The sequence below is a fragment of the Giraffa tippelskirchi genome, chromosome 1 (assembly GCF_054371585.1).
Source record: "Giraffa tippelskirchi isolate mGirTip1 chromosome 1, T2T-mGirTip1v1.2.pri, whole genome shotgun sequence".
NCBI classification, from domain to species: Eukaryota; Metazoa; Chordata; class Mammalia; order Artiodactyla; family Giraffidae; genus Giraffa; species Giraffa tippelskirchi.
The window spans coordinates 44,451,090-44,469,693 of record NC_137275.1 but is presented as its reverse complement, the minus strand read 5'-3'; the positions used below and the strand labels follow the sequence as shown (position 1 = coordinate 44,469,693).

General features: G+C 38.6%; 1 protein-coding gene and 1 long non-coding RNA gene across 6 annotated transcripts in view; both read right to left on the bottom strand.

The window, feature by feature from the left end:
* Nucleotides 1-18,604, bottom strand: part of SCFD2 (sec1 family domain containing 2) — a 378,818-nt gene that overhangs the window by 172,264 nt on the left and 187,950 nt on the right. The window lies entirely within an intron of this gene.
* On the bottom strand, nucleotides 3,030-16,961 carry LOC145515592 (uncharacterized). The gene is made up of 2 exons (XR_014060935.1): nucleotides 14,837-16,961; nucleotides 3,030-3,273 (listed from the first exon to the last, which is right to left on the bottom strand). It is a non-coding gene; the product is annotated as an uncharacterized LOC145515592 (long non-coding RNA).

Here is an 18,604-nt window from a genome sequence, read left to right as displayed (position 1 = left end):
TTCTTTTTCCTGACTGTGTCTGGGAAGGGGTAATCTGTAGGCCTCTCCTTCCATTTAGTCAATTTTCAAAAACTAATTGAAAGCAGTGTAACTCAACTGGAGACTCTAACATGGCAGGAGGTTGACTGAGATGACTTCAGTTCTTCTCAGAACAAGTTTATTGCTCCTCGCAATTGTGCAATCTGTAATTTTATGTATTAAGCAATCCCTAGATCTATAGTAACTAGATACATAAAGCAAATTCTGCTTTCTTCTTTTTTAATGACAATCTTTCCACTCTAAGTGAGAAGAATAGAATCTCATACCAAAAGGATTCTTGGACTCATTTGATTCAATTTTCTCATTTACACAAGGGGACACCGAGGTCCAGAAAAATGATTCTTTCAAATGAGCCAAAATTTTTTTCCATAATACTTAGACCAAGACAATATGCCCTGCTCACTGGATGTGAAATTAATGAGGAACACATCGGGGTTTTAAAAAACAAATAAACATTGTAGAATTAGGTCAGAGTGCTAAGAAACTAGAGGAGCAGTTAATTCCACTTCCTTTCCATGGACTTCCTATTTTCAAAAAGTATTATGCTCTGTATTATTCTAAAGTTATCACAGGGCTACTAGGGAAGGTCAGGCTCTGATCTATGATGGGCCTCCCAAGGTGGATATGTGGCATGAAATGTCATTTGTATTTTCAGTTCTCATTCTCTCCTGAGTACACAGTGTCTATGTGTCATGTGATATCACAACAGATTAAATACATGAGATAGGTAGAAGAACCCACCTGTCTTTCGTTGACAAAGATATTAAGGAAACTTGCAAAAATTTAAAACAACACCACTCACTACCTATACTTTTTTTTGTTTTTGAAACTACAGTTATTTTTTATGAAGATATATTTACTTTCTCTGTTTACACAGTTTTTTATATGTTACTATGTTGACATATAATGGGTTTATTATTGCCTGGCTTCATTTCTAACAGATAAACAGTAACAGATAAAACATATGAACAAAAGTTCTCTGGGGTTTCTGAATTATTTATAAGAATATAAAGATGTCCCGAAGAGCACAAGTTCAAGAACCACTACTTTGTTGGGTCATAACACCTAGAGTGAACTACAGATTAGAAGTTATTCTGTAATTGTTTGGTGAGCAGCAAAAATAAACTGCATTCTATTTTTGGTTAAATGCATAAAATCAAGTGCTTTTCCATAAATAGCATATACTAGAAATATCAGTAATGAAAATATAAATATTTAAAACATACTATAATGTTTGTAAGCCTGTCTTGACATTTCTCTCTTTTAAATGTGCTAAGAGCTAAAAAACATTAGACCTTTCTTGAATTCTGACCATCTAATAGTGAAGAAAATATGAAATTGAATTCAGGTTTTGACACTGTCAACACCAATGGCAAGTATTTATTTAGCATTTACTCTGTGCCTGGCCTGTTCCTAAGTGTTTTCCACTTGTCCTCTCACTGAGTCCTCAAAATACAAGAGGGTGGGCTTGTCGAAGCTCCTCTTCCAGTAAGTGGGAGAGCCAGGATTTGGACCTGTCTGTCTCCAGAGTCTCAACTCCAAACCACTGTGTGGACCTCTGTGACTTATCTAGTCCACTCCTGTTTTAGAAACCTTCCCCTCCGTCTTGCCAGAGTAGAAGTCATTTTGATTGCAAATGAGGAAATGGGAAATACAAATCAGAAAAGCTCTTAAGTGTTTGACTTAAGGGATGTGGATGAGAATCCATGGTTCCACCTTCTGTTGCCTTTACATCGTGGGTTCCTTTAGGGCAGAGTTGTCCTTACTGCAGTTGCATTATTTATTCATTTGGAAAATAACACCCTATGTGTGAAGTGCTTCAGGGCTGGGCCATCAGACGGTAGTTTTTAAGATTTTTTTTTTTCCCTGGGGAGGTGTTTTACAAGAAATTCTCATAAAGGCAGTATGTCCCCTATTTCCATGGTGCAAATACAATTGCCTCACTCAGCCCTTCTTTAGGACTTTAAAAGGAAACGTGATACTAGTAAATGATGATACAAGAGAAACAACAGGTCACCTTTCTTGAACCCACATTTGGACAGGGTGGTGAGAGAGCCCGCTTGCCTGATGTTATTATATTCAGACGCCACACAGCCTTTAGTCTGGGTGACTATCTTATTGGCGACTTTAAAATATACACCATTATTGTTGTAATTATAAAATACAATATATAACATCACCATCATCACCGTCACGAGTAGCAGCAGTCTCTCATGGAAGAGTATCTATCTATCAGGGTCCTTACTTTTGTATAGACAATAGGCGATTTGGAAAATTTCCTCTGCATTTCTGCTCACTCTAATCCTAATTATCAGAGAATGGAGCAAAGAATTATAGGTCTTCTTTGTTTAGGCATCTTAACATGCATACCTAACAGCAAAAATATTATTTCTAGACAGTTGGGGAATTCAAGAGTGGGGAGAGTGGTATTCTGACTAATAACTAAAATCAGGAGCTCTTCCTGTGCTTTCTAAAATTTACTCAAATTTTACAACTTTTATGCCACCATAATATAAATGTAATAGCAAGAAAAAAATTATGATTCAACTGTGACACAGGAAAAGGAAGTACTTTCACTTCAAGTGAGAGGTGACACAATATCACATATGTGACTAGTCACAAGAAAATTTGTTTTTTGAGTACCCTCCAGGGATTCAGTCTCTTGAGCAACAAGACTGCTATCACTACATGGAACTCATATAATTTAATAGGTGTACACTATGTTTAATATGAAACTGTTTAATATGAAAATACTATTAAAATGTGAAATAACCTTGGCCTACCAAAAACAAATTCATCTAGTAACTTCTTGAGTTCCTTTTACAATGAGCTGAAAAAATGGAATCTTCATTTATAAAATTATATGTTCCTACTTAAAATTTATTAAGACTAAGTCCTACACATAATAACAACAAGAGCTTAACATGGTGAGGATTAATTTAACAGTTTCATCTTCTTCAAAGAATGTTTGGAATAATGTTTTTGCTTGATTTCTTTCATAATTTATTTGTGAATACTGATTTTTATCACTTTCAACTTGAATGGATGAAACAATATACAATCAATCTTTATATTAGAAAAGGCATGCATGTGTGCTCAGTTATGTCCCACTCTTTGTGACCTCATGGACTGTAGCCTGCCAGGCCCTGCTGTCCATGGGATTTTCCAGGCAAGAATAGTGGAGTGGGCTGCCAATTCCTCCTCCAGGGGATCTTTGTGACCCAGGAATCAAACCTGTGTCTCATGTCTCCTGAATTGGCAGGGAGATTCTTTATCAGTGCACCACCTGGGAAGCCCTTATATTAGAACCCAGAGCAATTATTCTGTATGCAACTTATCCCCTGATGTAACAATTCTCAAAGCAAATAAGAGGAGTATAGTTCCTTAAAGAAAAGGTACCATACAATACCTTTAAATGATATTTCCCATTTCATAAAGAGATAAAAAAGGGAAGGAAAGAGAGGGAGGGGTCTGATTTCACTTTCACAAATGTATCTAATGATCCTTAGGAGCAAATATTGATACTATTAGTCCCTTTAACAGAAAACGAGAGTGAAGGTCAGAGAGGTGAAATTTACCCAAAGTCTCCAACCTGATAAACAGGAAGTCAGGATTCAAACTCAAACTTGTCTGGCTCCAGGGCAATACTCCCGGAGGAGGAAATGACAATCTACTCCAGTATTCTTACCTGGAGAATCCCATGGACAGGGGAGCCTGGCAGGCTGCAGTCCGTGCAGTAGCAAAGAGTCGGACACAACTGAGCGACTTAGCACTTAGCACAAGGGCAATACTGCTTCTCTCTCATTAACTGAGAAAAGTGGAAAACAGCTGCATAACCTGAATAAGATTCACTGTTATTTGCTGAAGGTACTCAATTCATTCAAGGTATCATCAGCCCAACTGACTTTCTTAACATTAAAATTAGATTCATGTGATTGAATTAACCCTCTAGACCTATCCCAAGTGAATATAAACAGCTCTTAAAAACAGACTTCTGTGGTAAATTCAATGCTGATAGAATTTTATTTTAGCTAAACTCTAGGTAGGGTTTCCTAGCGGCTCAGTGGTAAAGAATTCACCTGACAATGTAGGAAACCCCAGCTTGATTCCTGGATCAGGAAGATCCTCTGGAGAAGGAAACAGTAACCCACTCCAGTATTCTTGCCTGGGAAATCCCATGGACAGAGGAGCCTGTTGGCTACAGTCCATAGGGTCGCAAAGAGTTGGACACGACTTAGCGATTAAACAACAACAGACTCTTTTCTATCATTTGTGGCTAATTTCAAGGCAAACGACAGTTTCACACTCCCTTTTCTGTTCATCCTTAACAAGTTTGTCCTTTACATAAAAATACCAGTGTTATCTCAAGTTTATCTTCACTCTTTCAGCAATGGCTCCCAACATATCTGTTTTTGATCAAACTCTTCAAACAGTGGGAAAGGTGCTATTAGAGAACTTTCCAACAGCATCCTGGTTATGCAAATGAACTTATGGCAACTATAAACAGAGGGAGGGATTTATTACTTGGGCAGCTGTTCTAAAGACATAATTGAGTTTACTTATGCCTTATTTTCAAAACTAGAAGCAACATCATTTACTTTCTATTATCACTGAAGGTTCCTGAAGGCAGACTTGAGACAGTAAGGTGCAGTGGTTAGAAGTGAAGACTTCATTATTGAACAAATTCACTTTCAGGAGATGCCCTAATGCAACATAGTGTGACATTATCTATGTGGAAAAAGAAACAGTCACAGTATTAAAACATGCCCCTATGAAGTTTCAATTCTAGCCCCACCACTTAATACTGAAAAGATCTTGAACAAACTTTTCTTGATTTTCCTGAACTTCAATTTCTTTGCTTAAAAAATAAGCATTAAAAATTAGGTACAGATTTCATAGGTTCAATGAGATAATCCATGTAAAGTAGTTAGTCTACTGCCTGGCACATAAAAAATGCTCAATAAATTACTGTTTATAATTAAAATATTAATAATATTTTATTTGGGTCATCTATTATTTTCCAGTAAGATGAGTGCTTCTAGAAGTTTGCTTATATAAGCTTCCATAGTTACAGGAAGCAAGAAAAAGGGGGTGGGGTGAGAAGCAAAAAAAAAATAATGAAGGTGGGGAGAGAACTCTAGTCATGGCACTAGATATCTTGAGAGTGGCAGGGAAACTTTCAGTGGAAGAAAATTTCAGTAGAATAATTGTTACATAAAGGACAAGCATGTAATTACCAGTGGTCATAGATTGCTTTGAACCGTGGTGCTGGAGAAGACTCTTGAGAGCCCCTTGGACTGCAAGGAGGTCAAACCAGGCAATCCTAAAGGAAATCAACCCTGAATATTCATTGGAAGGACTGTTGTTGAAGCTGAATCTCCAAAACTTCGGCCACATGATGCAAAGAGCCAACTTGTTGGAAAAGACCCTGATGCTGGGAAAGATTGAAGACAAAAGGAGAAGAGGGCGGCAGAGGATGAGATGGTTAGATAGCATCATCGATTCAATGGACAAGAATCTGAGCAAACTCCAGAAGACAGTGAAGGACAGGGAAGCCTGGCATGCTGCAGTCCATGGGGTTGCAAAGAGTTGGACATGACTGAGCAACTGAACAATAACAACATAGACTGTTTACACCACTTAGCACAGTAAATTCAATATGGCTCTTATGAGTTAAGACTACTTATACCATATACAAATTAATTCAAAGATATAGACTAGGGGAGTAACCTGGGGGAAAGGGTAGCTAACACAGGTAAACTTTAGTCGAAATATAAAAGGGAAATATGGAAAGAAAACGAATACTTCCACTAAAGAACACATGATAGAAATAAAGTTGATGTTATATTAGGAGAAAGCATGGAAGATCTCTGCAATCCTGCTGAGAAACTATCCCAGCAAACCTTCAATAATTCTCTGGTTCATCTAATAGATTTTATTATTTTTCTTAAACTACACTTGCTGCTGCTGCTGCTAAGTCACTTCAGTCGTGTCCAACTCTGTTCGACCCCATAGACGGCAGCCCACCAGGCTCCCCCATCCCTGAGATTCTCCAGGCAAGAATACTGGAGTGGTTGCCATTTCCTTCTCTAATGCATGGAAGTGAAAAGTGAAAATGAAGTCACTCAGTAGTGTCCGACTCCTAGCGACTCCATGGATTGCAGCCTACCAGTCTCCTCCATCCAAGGGATTTTCCAGGCAAAAGTACTGGAGTGGGTTGCCATTGCCTTCTCCGTAAACTATACTTAGTCATATTTAAAGACATTAACTGTTATCCTGCTGTTACACTAATAATATCACACTTGAAAGTATGTCATAGTATCTTTTAGGTCAACATTATTCAAAAACATTGACACTCTATTTCAAAATTTTTGTCTTAGAAAAATAATTTAGTCTTTCCAGTTGGTTTCTGTTAGTGTGTCTTATCAAAATAGAGTTTGGCTTTTTCTAAATTAAAAAAAATTTAAATACACAAAATGTTTCCTGTTGCATTCCACTATCCTAGTTCACATTTTGTCATTTTCAACAGTTTTAACATATGCACCTCCCTCTGACTGTGTGATCCCATGGACTGTAGCCCACCAGACTCCTCTGTCCATGGAATTCTCCAGGCAAGAATAGTGGAGTGGGTTGCCATTTCCCTCTCCAGGGGATCTTCCTGACCCAGGGATCAAACCTGTGTCTCTTATGTCTCCTGCACTGGCAGGTGAGTTCTTTACCACTAGTGCCACCTGGGAAGGGCTAACATATGCACAGTATAGCCTGATACACTGGAAAATGAGTAAGGGTAAGGTGGATGACTGAAAGTTTAAAAATGAAAATGATCAACTGAACCCTTGAATAAGAACATCGTATGTTTTTCATCCATTTTCTTGCTACTGTACTCATTGAACAGCTCTTATAAGAATAAACCTTAAGGAACAGAAACTTGTGGCAAGACCGGACAGAATATTCTGGAACTATGCTTTGAAGTCAAATTATTCCTTAACATCAGGAGATTTAATACTACCATTTCACCATGAAAATAATCACAGATGAATGGTCTAACCAGGACTAATTGTCTTTGAAGTTCTTTAAATTCAAGCATTAAAAACAGTGCTTGACAAAACTCTTTACCTTATCAAAGAATTACAAAGAAAACAACTTGCGGGCAAAGCTCAATCTAATTTTGCTTGTATCTAAAATCAAAGCTGCAATGTTAAATAAAACTTAAAAAGTGCGTGAGAATCATGTTATGAAGACAACCTAAATTTGAGAGCCTGACCTTTGATGCTTATGTTACTTTATCAAGGTGACAAAGTAACTGCTGGACCACATCAGCCATTTAGCAATCAAAATCAGAACAATCAATATGTGTAGTCTTTCCCTGTGATCGTTTTATGATCCGTATTCAAATTCTGTACCAGAAAGTGCAGCTGTAAAAACAAATTTTATAGCTGAAGCAAAACACAAAAGATGAATATCACAGGTTCAGGGGAACCTTTGCTTGCATCTGGATGAATCCTTTGGGGTGTCTGAGAGTCAGAACATTAAAAACCAAAGGCTTTCCTCAGTGCTCTAGTAGCCCCCTTCCAAGCTTCAGCACATGCTCCTCCTTCTGTCTGGAAAACCCTTCATGTTCCCTGCCTCATTCACTTGACTTGTTCTTCAGAGTTCAGCTGACGCATCACTTCCTTGTGGTGTCTAGCCTGACTTCCCAGATTCAGCCCTCCTATACTGTTCCCTGGTGGCTCAGGAGGTAAAGAATCTGCATGCAATGTGGGAGACCTGTGTTCGATCCCTGGGTCAGGAAGATCCCCTGGAGAAGGGAATGGCAACCCACTCCAGTATTCTTGCCTGGGAAATCCCATGGGCAGAGGAGCCTGGCAGGCTAGAGTCCATGGGATCACAGAGTGAGACACAACTGAGCGACTAACACTTTCACTTTTGACTCTGATACTGTACTAGTGTGCCTCTCTTCCATGGCACTTGTCATAGCTACAATTTTACATTTTTATGTGTTGTTTCTTGATCAGTTCCTTCCCATTAGACTATACACCTCATGAAGGAAAGGGGATATGGCTGCTTGTTCTCACCTTACAACCTCAGAACCCAGCACAGAGTTGGGCACAGAATAGAGGTCTAGCGCATGTTTATGGGATGATGAAAAAGAAGGAAAGAAATAATTACTGTTACTGGGTTTAAAACAGTTAGCACTGGTTAGTTTGGTAAAAATGATGACTAGAGTTCTACCCCAAGCCAAGCATAGGATAGTGGTACCCCCTTGCCTCTATCTTACTGGGTTCCCTTCTACCTTCTTCCTGAAGCCCCATGCTACTGAGAACAGGGGGCAAGATATACAGGGTTAGGAGGAGATCTCAATACCCTGTATCATGGCCTTCCAGTGCCCTCACTCATCCTTACATGCTTTACTCATCCTGGACCTCACACCTTCCTTTTGGTCATATGGTTAGTATTCATTCATACTTAGACTTCAGTGAGAGCTTTCTGGTGTGTGCTAAGTCGCTTCAGTTGTGTCTGACTTTTTGTGAGCCTATGGGCCATAGCTGCCAGGCTTCTCTATTTTGGCGATTCTCCAGGCAGGAATCCTGGAGTGGGTTGCCATGCCCTTCTTCAGGGGATTTTCCTGACCCAGGGATTGAACCGGTGTCTCTTAAGTCTCCTGCGTTGGCAGGCAAGCTCTTTACCACTAGAGCCACCTGGAGGTCAGTCTTACCCAAAAGAGTGGCTATAACGATACGGCCGCAAACTTTCAGAGCAGTTACATGCATTGAATTGATTTCACAGCAGTGCCACTGATGACAGGCTCCTGAGAATAGGGGTTAATGCTAACGCCTACAGGATTCCAGGGGGTACAGAGTCTGTTTTGTTCTATGGCTAGGAGGGGAAGGGGGCTGATAGTGTTTGAGGTTCAGGAGGCCAGGGGGAGTCAGTCAGAGGAAGAAACTCAGAATATGGGATCCTAACAGAACAGAGTATTCAGCAAGCCCTTACTGTTTTCCAGACTATAGCCACAGCCATCTTGCTCATAAACACTCCCGGCAGGCATGCTAAGTCACTTCAGTCATGTCTGACTCTTTGCAACCCTATGGATGGTAGCCCACCAAGCTCCTCTGTTCATGGAATTCTCCAGGCAAGAATAGTGGAGTGGGTTGCCATTTCCTTCTCCAGGGGATCTTCATGACCCAGGGATTGAACTGGTGTCTCTTATATCTCCTGCATTGGCGGGCGGGTTCTTTACCACTAGTGCCACCTGGGAAGCCGGTAAACACTGTCCTATGGCTTGTTAAAACTTAAATATTCATGTAACATGTGATTAGTGACATAACTTGTGATGGAGAAAAAATAAAAGATGGCCAAGTAGAACAAGTGTAGAATGGCTTCTAAAATTTTAATTAATAGATTTTATTTTTAGAGAAGTTTTAGGTTTAGAGGAAAATTGAGTTACAGAGAGTTCCTGTATTACCCTCTGCCCCCTCTCCACAGTTTCTAAAGTGTCTTTAAAAATATAAAGACACTCCACAGTGTCTTTTAAAAAAAATAAACTTAACTGCCAGAAATAAAATGCTCTAAAATCTTCCCTTGTTTCATATTAATTAGTAAATTTTCTATTTTACATAAGGATCAACACTAACCAACCTATTTCAAATGACTTTCTAGGTATTTCAGAAGTAGAAAAGTTAATAAATACTGATGAAAGAAAGGGAAGAAAGAAAGGAAAATTCAAACGTAATTCTTTCATTCAAAGGTAACTACAGAAAGTTTATTGGTACATATCTTTCTATGTATATATTTTTAATTTTTAAAAACAAAACTGGGATAATATTCTACATACTATTTTGGTTAAACAGGTGATAGTTATCCATTCAATGGAATATCCTGGCCATTTGGCAATTCATTAAATATTCTTCAATATTATTTTCAATGGTAGCATAATATTCCATTTTAATGGCAAGCATCATCTATTTAACCAATTTCTCCTAGCTCTGGATATTCAATATTTATTTGTGCAACTGCAAGCATCTATTTTACCAAATTCACTCTTTTATACAACTTTAAAGAATGGCAGTTTGTAGGGTGGGAAAACCAAGGCAGTGAAACACTAGACAATTTATTTTAATCTTTATACAAGATTCTAGTGTTGGCAAGACGGGAAAGAAGAAAAGCTCTTCCTATGACCCTTGTTTAACTTTAGACAGATGTGCATGGTTCAAGGCCAGCAAAGTGATAAATAGGTTTTGGCAGCTCATTCTCCCTACCTTGAGTAGGATTACAGTGTGTCATTGGGGTGGATCATTTAGAGCAGGAAGCCAAGGACACTGTGTGGTGTTCTCCCAGGAGAAACTCACAGATACTTCACAGAAGGCTTTGGCAGGATTCTCAGCATGCACAGAGAAGCACAGAAAGTGGCTTTATTTGAAGGCTTAGATTCAGCTGAAGGAACCGCTGGGGAATCCAGAGAAGGGAATGCCTGGGCTTGGGTGAAAATAGCTGGTTTATTCTTGCTTCCACAGAGCACAAAAGCTTTACTGATGTGCCCCGCAGTCATTTGCTGACCTCACACCTTGAGATAAGTAACACACACACATCCTCATTAACACTGCGTCAGTGACTCTGAAGGGAAAGAGATCCAGGAGACTGAATTTCTAATTCACACTGACTTACTCTACTTTCACATCTCATTGCAATTCAGTGTAGCTATCAGCCCTGCACAGACAAGGCAAAGAAGTTTCTTCAACAAAAGCAGCAATGTATCAAGTCTCCTGTGAAATTTGCTAAATGCTATGCTTTAAAATTGCAGTGGTCAGTTATGGGTATATAATTCTACCTACCTTCTAAACGACATTTTAATTTCTTTCTTTCTTTTTTTAAGTATATGTACTGCCAAAGTAAGCACTGTTGACTTTTTCATTTTTAAAGATAGAGCTCTGGAGTGGGGAAAAAAATCCCAAAATGCTACCTTTCTTTATCCATTTTATTATAATTAACTTTTCTTCAAAATGGGAAAAACTTACTAGTTTTTTTGGGGGGGGGCTGGTAATAAAAGTAATGCAACATGATACTATAAAAATCCATACAATATAAGAAGGAATACTCTAGAAAGTAAAAATCACCTTTAATCCCATCATTCACAGATAGATGATACTAAATGGTTGAAGAGCTGGTGTATATTGTTAACTGTTTTCCTTCTGACACTTAAATATTCAAAAAAATACATGAGACATACTTACTTTGTAACCTTCCTTTCCACTTTAACAATATGAATATACATCTGTCTTTGTCAATCAAGTTTTTTTAATGGCTGCATAATTAACTATTTTTAATACTTAAAAAAATCCTGATGCATTTTTACTTTGACAATTACATTAGTAAAAACTTTTTCTTTCTTTGTTTGGGGGTCATGTGTTTAATGTTGACATCTGGCTTGTTTCTAAAGAGAGAAACTTCTTAGCTGACATTAATTCAAATAAATCATCTAACCATTTATAGCTACAAATTTTTGCATAAGAAAAGACTGCACAATAAAAAGAAAAATGAAACCATTAACATGTCTAAAAACTATTTACTTTTTTTGAGTTGGTTTTATCAGTTGTTTACTTTCGAAATGAATTAAATTAGAATTTTTGACATTTTATGTGTTGCTTAACATGTGTTACTTAAAATGGAGATTAAACAATAAGATTAGATGATTTGTACAGAGCAAAGCTTTAAAAGAAAAATTCAATTAAGCTACAAAAGATGTTTACTATGCTTTATTAATTTGAAATTAATTATGAAAAGCAAAACTCAACTAATTCTCAAAAAGAATTGAGATTAGAATCCAAAATGATGAAAGAAGAAGAGGGAATAGATACAATTTTAAATTGCTTAAAAATCTTTTAAGTAATACATCATCAGTAGAGTGCATGAAAAAGAAGTAACTAACTTATGTAAAGTGATTGATTTAAGAGGGTAAATTAAAATAATAAACTATCATTATCAAATGGCATTGATACTATATACACGACAGCACTGAACCTCTGCTTATTTACTACTTGCTACTCTCATGCTGGATCATTGAAAAAGCAAGAGAGTTCCAGAAAAACATCTATTTCTGCTTTATTGACTGTGCCAAAGCCTTTGACTGTGTGGATCACAATAAACTGTGGAAAATTCTGAAAGAGTTGGGAATACCAGACCATCTGACCTGTCTCTTGAGAAACCTCTATGCAGGTCAGGAAGCAACAGTTAGAACTGGACATGGAACAGCAGACTGGTTCCAAATAGGAAAAGGAATACGTCAAGGCTGTATATTGTCACCCTGCTTATTTAACTTATATGCAGAGTACATCATGAGAAACGCTGGGCTGGAAGAAACACAAGCTGGAATCAAGATTGCCGGGAGAAATATCAATAACCTCAGATATGCAGACGACACCACCCTTATGGCAGAAAGTGAAGAAGAACTAAAGAGCCTCTTGATGAAGGTGAAGGAGGAGAGTGAAAAAGTTGGCTTAAAGCTCAATGTTCAGAAAACTAAGATCATGGCATCTGGTCCCATCACTTCATGGGAAATAGATGGGGAAACAGTGGAAACAGTGTCAGACTTTATTTTTTTTGGGCTCCAAAATCACTGCTGATGGTGATTGCAGCCATGAAATTAAAAGACGCTTACTCCTTGGAAGGAAGGTTATGACCAATCTGCTGCTGCTGCTGCTGCTAAGTCGCATCGGTCGTGTCTGACTCTGTGCGACCCCATAGACGGCAGCCCACCAGGCTCCTCCGTTCCTGGGATTACCCAGGCAAGAATACTGGAGTGGGTTGCCATTTCCTCCTCCAGTGCATGAAAGTGAAAAGTGAAAGTGAAGTCACTCAGTCATGTCCGACTCTTCGAGACCTCATGGGCTGCAGCCTACCAGGCTCCTCTGTCCATGGGGTTTCCCAGGCAAGAGTACTGGAGTGAGGTGTCATTGCCTTCTCCATATGACCAACCTATATAGCATATTTAAAAGCAGAGACATTACTTTGCCAACAAAGGTCCGTCTAGTCAAGGCTATGGTTTTTCCAGTGGTCATGTATGGATGTGAGAGTTGGACTGTGAAGAAAGCTGAGCGCCGCAGAATTGATGCTTTTGAACTGTGGTGTTGGAGAAGACTCTTGAGAGTCCCTTGGACTGCAAGGAGATCCAACCAGTCCATCCTAAAGGAGATCAGTCCTGGGTGTTCATTGGAAGGACTGATGTTGAAGCTGAAACTCCAATACTTTGGCCACCTCATGCAAAGAGTTGACTCATTGGAAAAGATGGGAAGGATTGGGGGCAGGAGGAGAAGGGGACGACAGAGGATGAGGTGGTTGGATGGCATCACCGACTCGATGGACATGGGTTTGGGTAAACTCCGGGAGTTGGTGATGGACAGGGAGGCCTGGAGTGCTGCGGTTCATGGGGTCACAAACAGTCAGACACGACTGAGCAACTGAACTGAAATGAACTGATTCTCCTGCTCACAGCACAGACAGGTGATAATCTAGAAAGATATCCCTAATATATGTTTACAAAGTAAAATAGCTGATTCTGTTCTGAAACAGTGGGTTTTCTATTTATAAATTTTAATAGACCTCTTTAAGATTATGATGAAAGCTCTATTTGAAATATATCTTCCCACTATTCTGTTTAAAATATATACCCATCTTATTGCAGACACTGAAGATTCTCCCTTTAGGTACTCTCCCTTCCTGCTTAGTAATGTGCTCAGTGGCTCAGCTGTGTCCAACTCTTTGTGACCCCATGGACTTTGGCCTGTCAGGCTCCTCTATCCACGGGATTGTCCAGGCAAGAATATTGTAGTGGGTTGCCATTTTCTTCTCCAGGGCCTTGCTTAGTAACGGATGCCCTAGAAAGAAGACTACATTTCTTAGCTGCTCTTAAGTGAGGTGTGGCCATGTGACTAAATTCAGTGAGATAAAAGAGTTTAAGTGTCATGTTCAACTTTCAGGAAGTGTTCTTAAAGGGAGCATGTCCTTCATCCACTCCTTTATTGCTGACTGAGTGTTTAAGCTGTCATTCTGGACCATGAGGTAAAAACTAGAGGCTCAGTAAAGTGAAACAAGATGGAAGGAGCTTGGATCACTGGTGATCGTGGAACTGCCGTACTTGTCCTGGATGGCTGATCTCTGGAGTTTGTATAGTGTGAGAGGGAAGTGGACTTACATTTTGTTAGACCACAGCTACTTGGTGTTCTGTCACTCACAGCTGAACCTATTATTAACTGATACAGGTATAAACACATTCAAGTTTGCATATAATTTGGGTGCAGGAGAAGGGATGTTCATAGACCCCAAATTCAGAATATTACTTTAGAAACAGGATACAATGATAACTACTTAAGTATTGTACTCTGTAATTAACAAATTTTTTTACATCCATTATCTCTCTTGATCTTCACAACCAGTCTGTGAAATAAATACTGCTTTTAATCCCATCAGTTTATAGACTAAAAAACAAACAAAACCCCACAAAATTGATTTAAAAACAAAAACAGACACAAAACTGAATCTCAGGATATATCTCTTGCTCAAAGTCAATAACAGAAAACTGTAACCAAGGGGGATGCCCATGTCCTTATCACATGTGTGTGTGTGTGTGTGTGTGTGTGTGTGTGTGTGCGCGTGCACACTGTTGCTTAGTCATGTCCAACTCTCTGAGACCTCATGGACTATAGTCTGCCAGGCTCATCTGTCATGGGATTTTTCAGGCAAGAATACTGGAGAAGGTTGCCATTTCCTTCTCCAGCAAATCTTTCCGACCCAGGAATTCAACCTGTGTCTCATGTGTCTCCTGCATTGCAGGCTGATTCTTTACTGACTGAGCCATCAGGGAAGCCCTGTATAGGCATTCCTAACTTCTGTAAAAAATCATTTTAAAAACATCTAAGAAAGTTAGATATGTACATAACTTAAAAGTAAGAGTTATGTTCTAACAGGGGGATTCTATTTTCATTTAACTGAGCAAAATTTTTTGACATTACAGAGTTCTTCATTAATTAAAATTGATTCTAGTTTTTATTTTTAGCAACAGACAGTATTACAATTTGCCTATGATTATTTAAAATATAAAAAGCAAAAAAGAAATATTTGTTTAATGTGCAATTCTGTACTAATGACATCGCCCCCACCTTTCCTCTGGAGAATGGTCTTTTCCTCAGTGGTGCATAACCCAAGATAGGACAATTCAGTGCTCCTCTAACATTTTATAAAGTGAGCTGGTGGGAATTTCTTCTCTGCTGGATGATTATTAGAATATGAGCCCCACAATGCAGATACTTAAAGAAAATCTCATGTGCAATAAAAGATCATCACACACACATAAAAAGAGGGTGAGACAAGAGACAGAGGTGGAAAGAGAGTCCTGCTAGTTTTAGTCCCTGAGATGTCCAGGCTTCCCTGGATTCTGTAGACTTTGACTGGACTCGTCTCCTCATGGATGAAACAGGCACAAACTAAGTAACTAATAACAGCTTTTGAACTGTGGTGTTGGAGAAGACTCTTGAGAGTCCACTGGACTGAAAGGAGATCAAACCTGTCAATCCTAAAGGAAATCAGTCCTAAATACACATTGGAAGGACTGAGGCTAAAGCTGAAGCTCCAATACTTTGGCCACCTGATGCAAGGAACAGACTCATTGGAAAAGACCCTGATGCTGGGAAATGTTGAAGGCAGGAGGAGAAGGGGATGACAGGGGATAAGATGGTTGGATGGCATCACCAAATCATCAGACATGAGTTTGAGTAAGTTCCAGGAGTTGGTGATGGACAGAGAAGCCTGAGGTGCTGCAGTCCATAGGGTTGAAAAGAGTTAGACATGACTGAGTTACTGAATTGAACTCAAGTAACTATCAAAAGAATGATTTTAACTTGGGATTTGCTGATGGAAATTGTGCAGTTCAAATCTAGTTAACCATCTCAAAAATTTTGTCACGAAAGTGTTTGATCATCTTCTTTTCTTGGCAGAAGATTCTAAAACAAGCCAGATCCCTAATCAACATTCTGTGAACTTCTTTAGCATTTAAAACACTAAAGGGATAATTCTGTCTGTACTTTTAGAGGCCTCCCAATCACTGTATCACTGAATCTTTAGACGGCATCTTTCTAGCATTTGGTATATTTTACTTAGCTTTTTTTTTCCACAAAGAAAAATACAAGTGATCAGTTTAAACATAGTGTCCAATTGAGCCTAAAGATTCACTGATTTTAATGCTCCTTATAATTTCTGATTTACAGTAATGAAAACTGATTCACTGATTTCTTATATCCATTCAGCAAGTATGTATTGAAAGCCTATTATGTATCATATTTTTTTAGGTGGCAGGAAAAAAGCAGGGAAGAAAAAAGCCCAAATCCTCTGTTCTCAAGGATTTTATTAAATTCTAGTGGAAGTCTCACTAATAGCAAGACTTTCATTTTTACATTGCTCATTAATTTTTATAGGTAAGTATGAAATACAATAAAATAGTTATATAATTGTCAAAACATGGTTGTATAAATATGGTGACATTTTCAAGACTGGTTGCTCACTATGAGACAATGCCATCAAGAGTTAGAGATCTTGGCATGTATCTGGAGAAAACCATAATTTGAAGATACATGTACCCCAATGTTCATTGCAGCACTATTCACAATAGCCAGGACATGAATGCAACCTAAATGCCCACCAATAGAGGACTGAATAAAGAAGATGTGGTGCATATATATAATGGAGCATTATTCAGCCATAAAAAAGAACAAAACAAGGCCATTTTAGTGACATGGATAGACTTAGAGACTGTCACAACGAGTGATGTAAGTCAGGGAGAGATATCATATGATATCGTTTATATGCGGTATCTAAACAAATGTTACAAAAGGTACAAATGAACTTATTTACAAAACAGAAAGCATCGCAGATGTAGAAAACAAATTTATGGTTACCAAGTGGGGGGGGGGGGAAGCTTCCCTGGTAGTTCAGACAGTAAAGAATCTGCTACAATGCAGGAGATCTGGGTTTTATCCCTGGTTGGGAAGATCCCCTGGAGAAGGGAATGTCAATCCATTCCAGTATTCTTGCCTGGAGAATCCGATGGACAAAAGAGTCTGGTGGGCTACAGTCCAGGGAGTCGCAAAGAGTCGGACACAACTGAGCAACTAACACAAGGGGGAAAGCGGGAGAGGAATAAATTGGGATTGACATATACACACTATTACATATAAAATAGATAACTACGGATGTGAGAGTTGGACCATAAAGAAGGTTGAGTGTCGAAGAATTGATGCTTTTGAACTGTGGTGCTGGAGAAGACTCTTGTGAGTCTCTTGGACTAAGGAGATCAAACCAGTCAATCCTAAAAGAATCAACACTGAATATTCACTGGAAGGACTGATGCTGAAGTTAAAGCTCTAATACTTTGGTCACCTGATGTGAAAGGCCAACTCATCAGAAAAGATCGTGATTCTGGGAAAGACTGAGGGCAGGAGGAGAAGGGGGCAACAGAGGATGGATGAGATGGTTGCACGGCATCACTGACTCCAAGGACATGAGTTTGAGCAAGCTCTGGGGTTGCAAAGCGCTGGACACAACTTAGCAACTGAACAACGACAACAGTAACAATCTACTATATAGCACAGAGAACTCGACTCAATACTCTGTAATGACCTAATTGAGAATAGAATTTAAAAAAGAGTAGACATGTATAACTGAATCAATTTTCAGTACAGCAGAAACTAACAGAACATTGTAAATCTACTACACTTCTATAAAAACTAATTTTAAAAAAGGTAGAGATCTTAACCAACTAACATATGAATCCAACTACAAAAATTTAAGTGTTTCAGTTCATAACGTATAAAAATGCAGATTTACAGCAATTCCACTTTTGGGGAACTATCCTATAGAAATAACGGTGAAAATACATAGGATCCATGTATAGGAATGTTAATACAGCATTGTTTGTAATGGCAAAAAACAAATGGGAATAACTTGAGCTTATGTCAGCAAGGGAAGACTGTGGTCATGTGACTAAATCTGGGACATGGGAGAATAAGGCAATGTTTAGAACTTCTGGTTGTGGCCATTGAAGTGATGGTTCATACATTCTCCTGCCCCTGTCCCCCTTCTAACTGGCTAGAATGTGAAATACTAGTGAGCATCCTGGACCATGAGGATAAGTTAGATCCATTTCTATTTATTGGGGGGTGTCCTTGATATATATGATAATCAAGTGATGAGTAAGTGCACAAATTTTGTAAAGAAAATAAAACAAAATTCACCAAAGCCTGAATATGCATATATAAAAATATACTTATGATTGCAGAAAAAAATATGTGGACATTCTGATTACTGCAGGAGCAATGGGAATTTGGAAAAGGGGATGGCGGAGGCCAATCTCATCATAATTAACTCACATTACTTTGTGATTAAAAAAATACCAACTGTATAAAACTCAAAGACTAGTCATAGAAGTTAAGTATTCAGCGTACACACTGGCTAAGACTTCTGCTGCTCCAAATGGCAGAATAAAAAAAAACAACACCAGAGTTGAAAAGACTTCTGTGAT